Source organism: Bos indicus, chromosome 22, assembly GCF_029378745.1.
Source record: "Bos indicus isolate NIAB-ARS_2022 breed Sahiwal x Tharparkar chromosome 22, NIAB-ARS_B.indTharparkar_mat_pri_1.0, whole genome shotgun sequence".
Lineage (NCBI taxonomy): Eukaryota > Metazoa > Chordata > Mammalia > Artiodactyla > Bovidae > Bos > Bos indicus.
This window is the reverse complement of record NC_091781.1, coordinates 45515339-45523509: the sequence shown is the minus strand read 5'-3', so window position 1 is coordinate 45523509 and position 8171 is coordinate 45515339. Positions and strand designations below refer to the sequence as shown.

Sequence of the window (8171 nt, the reverse complement as noted above, 5' to 3'; positions counted from 1 at the left end):
CAGACGGCCCAGTTATAGGAAGAGCCTCAGAATCCATCAAGGCAGTTTACTTTGTTCTTATGGAAGGGGGAAACTGAGGCAGGAACCATGCAGACTTGGTCAAATTCTCCCCAAGAAGGAGCAGGAAGGCCATGCCAGGATCTCAGTGGGAGTCCAACCTCATGGGCACATTCTTCTCCACTCACATCTCAGACTTCATATTATCTTTTAATGCAGGAGGAAGCCGGGGCTCAGATGAAGGAATCAGCTTAACCAAAGTTTCCCAACCAGAAAGTGGCAAAATGAAGACTGGAAAGCATTTATTGTTGGCGGCAACATGGAAAGCAGGTGAGAGCATAACCTTTGGAATAAGGTGGAGTGGGGTGTGGACCTTCCTGGTTCTGCGTCCTTGGGCCATGGACTTGACACCTGCCAGTGGGAACAATTACAAGGTATCCTCGTCAGGCCAAGCGACACAAAGTGTTGAGCACACTGCCTGAGAAGCAGCAAGCCTTGCAAGTATCTGCTGAGAACCTACTATTCCAAGTGCTTCTGTTGTTCTTAACAGCTTGCTGGGGAGGTCTTACTATCTCACTTTTCAGATGAGCATTTTGTAGTAAGTCACATGCTCCAATTGTTCAGCTGTTACCTAGGGAAGGCAGGATTCAAACCGGTGCGGTGAGGCTGCAGACACCCAACACTCTCTGCCAAACTACTCTGTCTTCACCTGCTTTGAGTGTGGTAGTAAAACAAGACTCAGTCTGGAAAGCACAGGAGGCGTTTTTTCATCATAGAACAAGGCTGTCCTTTGGAACAAGTCCATGGGGATGAGGAGGGAAAGGAGCCATGGTGGGTGGGTCATTCTGTGCAGGGAGAGCAGAAGCAGCCTCCCAGGCCTGCCAGAGGACTGGATGTAACCAAGCAGGACCCTATGGGGCCTTCCCTGGACAGACCCCTCCCCCATATCCTCTGCTTCAGCTCCTCTCTGAAGTACTCATATAAAAATAGTACCTGATGCAAATTTCCTGAGTTTTTCAGATGCTGAAACCTAAAGTGGGGAAGTTGGGATGAACATCCCTCTTAGGGGTGAGGAATCTGTCAGGAATAATATTTTAGTCCCATAACTGTACATATAACTGATTCCATACAGTAATCATATGCAGTAGGTACCAGCATTATTCCTATTATATAAGGAGGAGGAGCTAAGTCACAGAGAGTTTCAGTGATGTATCCAAGGTCACACAGGTGAATTATCACAGACCTGGTATCTGAACCCAGGCAGACCAGACCGGAATCCAAAACTCCAATCAATGTGGTATCTATAAGGTGGTCCAAAGAGATGAAGTGACTTACCTACAAGATATGGAGCCAAGGCTTAGAATTCAGCCTGTGGTCTTAACAGCAAACCACGATGGGTTTAGAGCTTTGAGTCAGCTGGTCTGGTCTGCACCCTGCACTGAATGGCCATCGCCCTTGCTGGTCTTGCTGGTCTCCCCACCCCTCCACGGCGCACCTTCCCGTTCCCACCACAGGACAGGCTAACTCTTCCTTCCCAACCTCTAAGCCCTGCTGTCCTTCAGCCGGGTATGAACACACCATCCTCTGTGCCTGGATCACCTCTACTCTCCCTTCAAGACTGAACTTAAATCCCCCTCCACCTTGACTTTCCAAACCTGCTGTTTGTGCCCTACCTGCTCGCACACAAATCAGACCAATTCCCCCATCTCTGCACACATCATAGTCATGCTGGTGGGAATGGCCATCCCCTGTCCCTCTCCCAGGCTGTCAGTTCCAAGAGGGAAGGGATGAGCTCTGTACTGGGCATGTCAACACATTTTTAGTGATATGAATCTAAGGGGCGGAGGGACCTGCAGCGGCCCCAGTATACACCAGGCTGAGGATTCATAATTATTGCATTCAGTCCCTCGAGAGTACCCCACTCTTCCTCACCACTGGTCTTTGCACATACTGTACCCTGTCCTCCTTTTCACTCTAGTGTCTTGTCCCTGAGCCTGGGTTAGGTTGCCCTATTTTAAGCTCTCTCAATCCACATAGTTTTCCTCTAAAGACATTGTTCCCAGTGATCCCTGGACCCCCTGGAGCTCCTTTAAGCCCTTTCAGGGAGTTTGTGAGACCAAAACTGTTTTTCTAAATTATTAAGAAAATACAGTATACCTGAAACTGACACAATGTTATGTCAGTTTTATCTCCATTTTAAAAATCATACAAAGAAAATAATAATAGTAGGTGCTCAATAAACAGCCAGAAAATGAGTGACACCAGCCCAGTGATGGGTCCGAGGGTCAGTGCACACGCCCGAGACAAACCCTACCTCAGCAGGGGCAGTGGCTGGGGGAGGACTCCTCCCGGGAGAGACGAGAGGAGGAGGCCTGGAGGCAAATGGACCCCTGGGACTGGGCACCCAGTGGGCAAAATCTTCGGGCCCAGTACAGTCCTATAAATGTACAGCCTCCCACTTGGCTCTGCATTTTTCCAATTTCTTGCAAGTGCATCTGGAACACATTAGAAAGGGGTCAGACTGGTTTGGAAAATGTTTGGGTAACTCTGGACGTGGGAGGTGGAGCTGGAAACCTGTGGGGAAGAACATGACCCCCAGACAGAGTTCACAGTTATGGCTGGAGAGCCGCTCGCCCGCCCGCCTGCCCGCCCAGGACAAGCTCCCGGCCGCCCCCTCTCACGCCCTGCCCATCATGGGGGGCCTCTGGCTCCACCTTCATCCCTCAAAGACCCGTTGCAGAGTGGCTGTGGTAAGGAGACATCCCTCCATGGGCCCCTCCCTGCCCCCCACATCTTTTTCCTGTTGCTTCTGCCGACCCAAACCACAAACTCAGCCCAGGCCCTGCTCCATGAACAGCAATGGCAGTGACAGTAATCGGAACCCGTAAGTCACTTCCCATCTGTGGGGCCCTCGTGTCCCAGGTGAGGGGCTTCACGCACATCTTAGCCTTTGAATAAACCCCCCAACCATATGCATTCCCGTTCTCACATCTCAGGTAAGGAAACTGAGGTGCAGGAAGACGACCCGACTCTCTCGAGGCCATAAAGCTGAGACTCAGACCCGAGTTGCCCAGCACCGGTTTGTCGTGTGCCCTCCATGGCACACTGGCATCCCAGGAACCTAAAAGGATTCTCTAGAAGCCAGTTCCTCTTCTCCCGAATCAAGGAGGTGCAGGGGCAGCTTAAAGGAGGGGCTTAAAAGCAAGGGAAAGCGTCTTATCCGTGGCACCTGGTTACCCATACCAATCAGCTGTTTTAAATTAGCCTCCCCTGCTCTTGGCTGCAGCTCCCGATCAGGTCTCCAACGCCGCCTTCTCCACGCGTTATCTTGGGGTGAGCGACTACCATGGACTTGAAACCCACTTCCTCAGCCCACCCTAGCCCTCGGAAGATGGGGGCGCTTCAGAATAGAGAGACATTAATTTTCTAAGACCAACTCCTTTCTCCCGGACCATCTGAGAAATCCAGGGCTAAGTAATGTTCAAGGCATTCACGGGAGACAGGTAACCAGCCTGGCCCCAGAGCAGAGAGGAGGCTGGCCAGGGGTGCTGCCTTGCTCATGGCTCGTGTTGAAGGACAGCAGAGCCCTCGAGCTGGTGGCAGTTTACAGAGGGCACAGATGGAAGCCGGGAAAGGCCTCGTCCGCAGTCATTTCAGCCCAGCCTCTCCTCTGTCTAGACCTGTGCTGTCCTATGCTGCAGCTGCCAGCTGCCTATGACTCCAAAAAGCGGCTAATCTGCATCCGGGTGTCCTGGCCAAGAGACACTCCCGACCTTGAAGACTTGGCACAGGAGAAATGTGAGTCATTGCAATAGTAATTTTTGCATTGATTTCATGTTGAAATAACAAATATTTGATATATGGGGTTAAATATATTATCAGAAGTAATTTCACCTTCTTGCTGTTTCTAATGGGCTATCCTACAATTGTAAATTACCCAGGGGGTTGGCATATTTCTGTTTGACAGCACCACCTTTGATACAGGGCACAGCCCCATCTGGGGTTTCCTTCCTCCCCATTCCCCCGCAGTTCAGTCGCCCACAGCCCCTCTCTCCCTTGAAGCCTGCCCCTCCTTGTCCAGGGCACCCTGGGGCTCCCCATGACAGGTCAGATCAAGCCTCAGCCACTCTCCCCAGCCTTCCGGGCCACCTGGTTGACTGACCCTGTCCTGACCTCAGCTGATGACCCCAGAAGCCGTCTCCATCTTCCTTTCATCCCCTCTGTGTCCTGGCACACTTCTGGAGCCCCAGGTGGAGAACCACCCTCCTCCTGCCCCCGCTCCTTCTGGTCTTTTGCTTCTGAAGTTGGCAGGTAATTGCTCCTTCCCTTCTCTTTAATGAGCTCCTGGCTCCTGGGGTGCAAGGAACATGGGCCTGGGCTTGCCCTCCGTCTAGAACCAGTTGCTACCTGACCTCAGCTGCATCACCCCAGCGCAGATGCCCAACAGGAGTGTTGGGCCCATCGAGCCTGGCCTCTCCCCCTGAGCTGCACCCCCGTGAGCACTGATACCAGGGCAGAGCCAGGCATCTGGGTGCTCCCTGTTCCCACTGCTCCTCGCCTTCCAGAGCCCTCCTGCTGGAGGGTATCTCCCTGACTTCCCTTCCTCAAGAATTCAGGCTCTGTCTTCTGCAGAACCCCACTCCAACCACACAGGCTTCCCTCCCATCAGCTCAACCAAGTGCACACTTCTGCTTTTAGAACTCCAAAAGCAGAAAGAAAAGGGGGCAGAAAGACGCCCCTGTGATCTATAGGCCTTTGATACTCACCAAGCACATTTGCTTGTAGCCTTTAATCCCTGCAATCAAGCCCATGTAACGATGAAGCTGAGGCTCAGAGGGATAAAGGAGTGCGCTCAGGACCGTATGGAGGCAGGCTCTGAAGCTGCCATTGGTATTACTCTCTTTTATGACTGAGTAGTAGTCCTCTGTGCGCATGTGTGCACGTGTTTATGATATACACATACATACCACGTGTTTATCCATTCGTCTTTGTTGGACATGTAGGTTGTTTCATGTCTTGGCTATTGTAAACAGTGCTGCTATGAACATTGAGCTGCATGTTATCTTTTTGAGTTAAGAGTTTTCTTCAGATATATGCCCTAGAGTGAGATAATTGTATCATATAGTAACTCTATTTTTAGTTTCTTAAGGAATCTCCATATTGGTTTTCCATAGTGGCTACACCAATTTACATTCCCAGCAACAGTGTAGGAGGGTTCCCTTTTCTCTCTAGCATTTATTATTTGTAGACATTTTGACGATGGCCATACTGACTGGTGTGAGGTGGCGGTGGTGGTGGTGGTTGGAGTTTGAGCAAACTCTGGGAGATAGTGCAAGACGGGTAAGCCTGGTGTGCTACAGTCCGTGGGGTTGCAAAGAGTTGGACACAACTTAGCAACTGAACAACAACGATTCTGCCTGGTGTGAGGTGGAACCTCATTGTGGTTTCTGTTTCTCTAATAATTAAAGATGTTGAGCATCTTTTCATGTGCCTGTTGCCATCTGTATGTCGTCTTGGGAGAAATGTCTATTTAGGTCTTCTGCCCACTCTTTGACTGGGACCTTTGTTTTTATTTTTATCGAGTTGCGTGAGCTGTTGCTATATGTTGGAGATTAATCCACTGTCAGTTGGATGTTTGCAGATATTTTGTCTCAGGCTTCTAGTTTCCTTCGCCATGCAAAACGCTAAGTGTGATTAGGTCTCTGCAAACATCTTAACCCCTCTGCACCCGTTTCCTCACCTGTCAAGTGGCAGTGACCATCTCAGAGTTCTCATGGGGATTAAGTGAGTGCATACAGGGTTTGTATTTAAAGCAGTGCCTACCGGTGCCACAGAGTAAGTCCTCAGTAAATGGTAGCTGTTCATATTAATATGTATTTAGTGAGTACTTAATCTCCTCTTCACTAGGCTGTGAGCTCCTAGAGGATGGGAGATGTGACCTGGGCCATCCTTGGCCTCCAGCCTCAGTCTCCAGGCAACGTCTTGAGGGTGCTCTGATTATGACAGTGAGACACGGGGATCCAGGTAAGTGCAGATCTTGTGAACTAACTGTTTGTGGCCCACAGAAACCGGCTGCTGTTGCTTCTTGTTGATTTGGAACAAAGGAATTGGCTTCTAGACGATCCTTTTCGGGTCCTAGAATATTGGTGTACTGTGGAGGGAATGGAATGAACTTTGGTGCTGGGGAATGGTAGGAGATATGTTCTACTGATTTTGACTTCACTTTAGAAAAGAGACTACTTGCCTTATATGGGTGCTGATTCTTCTCACTTATTAATTCTTTGTTACTTCTTCCATCATCCAACGTTTTAAACAAAAAAAAATTTTACCGGTCCTATGAATTAAGTTTTGTAACACACTGAAACCATACTCACAGAAAACTAGTCAATCTAATCACACTAGGACCACAGCCTTGTCTAACTCAATGAAACTAAGCCATGCCCGTGGGGCAACCCAAGATGGGCAGGTCATGGTGGAGAGATCTGACAGACTGTGGTCCACTGGAGAAGAGAATGGCAAACCACTTCAGTATTCTTGCCTTGAGAACCCATGAACAGTATGAAAAGGCAAAATGATAGGATACTGAAAGAGGAACTCCCCAGGTCAGTAGGTGCCCAATATGCTACTGGAGATCAGTGGAGAAATAACTCCAGAAAGAATGAAGGGATGGGGCCAAAGCAAAAACAATACCCAGCTGTGGATGTGACTGGTGATAGAAGCAAGGTCCGTAGCTGTAAAGAGCAGTATTGCATAGGAACCTGGAATGTCAGGTCCATGAATCAAGGCAAATTGGAAGTGGTCAAACAAGAGATGGCAAGAGTGAATGTCGACATTCTAGGAATCAGCGAACTGAAATGGACTGGAATGGGTGAATTTAACTAAGATGACCATTATATCTACTACTGCAGGCAGGAATCCCTCAGAAGAAATGGAGTAGCCATCATGGTCAATAAAAGAGTCTGAGATGCAGTACTTGGATGCAATCTCAAGAACGACAGAATGATCTCTATTCGTTTCCAAGGCAAACCATTCAATATCACAGTAATCCAAGTCTAAGCCCCAACCAGTAACGCAGAAGAAGCTGAAGTTGAATGGTTCTATGAAGACCTACAAGACCTTTTAGAACGAACACCCAAAAAAGATGTCCTTTTCATTATAGGGGACTGGAATGCAAAAGTAGGAAGTCAAGAAACACCTGGAGTAAAAGGCAAATTTGGCCTTGGAATACGGAATGAAGCAGGGCAAAGACTAATAGAGTTTTGCCAAGAAAATGCACTGGTCATAACAAACACCCTCTTCCAACAACACAAGAGAAGACTCTACACATGGACATCACCAGATGGTCAACACTGAAATCAGATTGATTATATTCTTTGCAGCCAAAGATGGAGAAGCTCTATATAATCAGCAAAAACAAGACCAGGAGCTGACTGTGGCTCAGACCATGAACTCCTTATTGCCAAATTCAGACTGAAATTGAAGAAAGTAGGGAAAACCACTAGACCATTCAGGTATGAACTAAATCAAATCCCTTATGATTATACAGTGGAAGTGAGAAATAGATTTAAGGGCCTAGATCTGATAGATAGATGCCTGATGAACTATGGAATGAGGCTCGTGACATTGTACAGGAGACAGGGATCAAGACCATCCCCACGGAAAAGAAATGCAAAAAAGCAAAATGGTTGTCTGGGGAGGCCTTATAAATAGCTGTGAAAAGAAGAGAAGTGAAAAGCAAAGGAGAAAAGGAAAGATATAAACATCTGAATGCAGAGTTCCAAAGAATAGCAAGAAGAGATAAGAAAGCCTTCCTCAGCAATCAATGCAAAGAAATAGAGGAAAACAACAGAATGGGAAAGACTAGGGATCTCTTCAAGAAAATCAGAGATACCAAAGGAACATTTCATGCAAAGACGAGCTCAATAAAGGACAGAAATGGTATGGACCTAACAGAAGCAGAAGATATTAAGAAGAGATTGCAAGAATACACAGAAGAACTGTACAAAAAAGATCTTCACAACCCAGATAATCACGATGGTGTGATCACTCATCTAGAGCCAGACATCCTGGAATGTGAAGTCAAGTGGGCCTTAGAGAGCATTACTACGAACAAAGTTAATGGAGGTGATGGAATTCCAGTTGAGCTATTCCAAATCCTGAAAGATGATGCTGTG

General features: G+C 48.0%; 1 long non-coding RNA gene across 1 annotated transcript; it reads left to right on the top strand.

Moving 5' to 3' along the window:
- On the top strand, positions 1-7582 carry LOC139178616 (uncharacterized). The gene is made up of 3 exons (XR_011563009.1): positions 1-327; positions 3676-3795; positions 5905-7582. It is a non-coding gene; the product is annotated as an uncharacterized lncRNA (long non-coding RNA).
- The last annotated feature ends 589 nt before the right edge of the window (positions 7583-8171 follow it).